The sequence below is a fragment of the Egretta garzetta genome, unplaced genomic scaffold (assembly GCF_000687185.1).
Source record: "Egretta garzetta isolate BGI_Z169 unplaced genomic scaffold, ASM68718v1 scaffold225, whole genome shotgun sequence".
NCBI classification, from domain to species: domain Eukaryota; kingdom Metazoa; phylum Chordata; class Aves; order Pelecaniformes; family Ardeidae; genus Egretta; species Egretta garzetta.
This window is the reverse complement of record NW_009259684.1, coordinates 231780-233684: the sequence shown is the minus strand read 5'-3', so window position 1 is coordinate 233684 and position 1905 is coordinate 231780.

Genomic DNA, 1905 nt, shown 5'->3' with positions numbered 1-1905 from the left:
CATCCATAGGCAACGCGTGGACGCACGGAGAGAGGCAGAGGCGCAGGCAAAAGCCTCCGGGTTTTCAAATTACACCTGCTGGGAGAGGAGCGTTATGCGAGCAGACGCAAGAAAAATGATGCAAGCCAGCGTATCGTAATATCGCCAATATTTTATCCTGATAACGGCATCAGAAAGTGCGGGAGCATCAGCAAGAAGGCAAACAGGATTACGCGAGGGGAGGTGACGGCGAACAGCGTGGGGTCTTTTTGACTACCCATGTTCTTGCATAAAAACCCAGGCACATCGGTACAAAATCGCTGAAGCAATAAATTCCCACCGTCCTCCTTCCTGATCTAATATCATAATTAAAAACCAGTAGGGGAGATTTTAACTTTTACTGCGTTTCAGGAGTTGGGTTGCTAAACATATATTAACTTTGGATTCTTCTCTTTCTCTCCAGGGGGGTGGTCTCTCAGAAATAAAATCAATCTTAATATTCACATAATAGATATTGTTTTGGCTTGTACATGCTGTTAGAAGAAAGGGAAAGAAATCTGCAGATAGTTAAGACAGAGCAGGCAAACTCATCATACATGTAATGAATCCTTTAAATCATTCAATTATCACAGCACTAATATCAAATAATTATGGTTAAATGTACCAGTAATCAACCTTGTCCCTGTTGAAATATTAATTTACAGTACCGTGAATGAGTTTCTTCTTCTTTTTTTTTTTTTTTCTCCTTCCCTTCCCCTTTTTTAAACTCGCTTATTACATTTTTTTTTTTTCCCCAGCTTGGTGTATTCAACCTAAAAGGATGCTGAAAAAAAAAACCCAACCGTGCACCACGCAACATTGCTTGGAACCAAATCAGCAACAATTCCGTCTTTTCCACACTTAAAACACAGCATCTTTAACACAGCAGACAAAACAGAGCGAGATGTTTTCAACCCGATGCTTAAAACCACACATTAATTCATCGCACGTGATTTTATTCTCATCTGGGTTCGAACATTCAGACCAGGGGACATCGCTATTTTTGCAATCGAAATATATTCCTTGCACAGAAACTTTGCCCTGAGGCTCACAAGTGGGAAGTCAAAGCAAGGGGGGGGGAGGGGGGGGGGAAAACCCCAACAAAACCAAAGCGAACAACCCGAAATATCACAATCCACCAGCAAAAAAAAATCATAATAAAAAATATCATGGCCAAAACCCGCACCGTTCCTTGGGATCCGAACCTCCTTTGGGAAAACCTGCTAGCCTGCCGGTTTGCTTACCCAGAAAAGTCCAAATATTGGGAGTTTAAGACTTTATTTCTCCGCGCCAACCTGCACCTTGCCACCCTGCGACCAGCACCCTCCGGGCTGGGGGCTCCGCGGGTGTCACCCCACGCACAAACCTCTGCAAAGCCCTCGCTCGCCCGCAGATTTTCGCGCTCTCTCTGCTCGCTTTTGCTCTCCCTTTTCCTTCTGCCCATTTTACAAACATCACTAAGCCCACGCATCCCTCATGAGCTCGGCTGATAATTTGCTTTGCTATTTGCTCCCCCCCCCCTTTCTTAACTCCCCCCCCCCTCTTTTTTTTGTCATTGAAACGCTGAGACGCAGATAGAACTTTCCCAACTTTCCCAGCGCATTTTGGAGGGGAAAAGGGGTAAAATGACCCTTTTTTTTGCCCAAGACAGCCCCTGCTCATGTAACACAGGCGCCTGATTTTCTCCATCAACAGTTCCTTAGCTTTTATATGCATCCTTCCTAGAAAGTAATTGATAATCCAGGCTGCACCAGCCGCGACATAGGAACCGTGTTCTGGAGAGTGAAACCCCAGCCCCCGATTAGAGCATGGAAAAGGGTTATTAAATTTTATCTCTGATGCTTTTGCTGGGATGGAGACAGAGCGCAGGAGAAGGGGCGGGGGGGG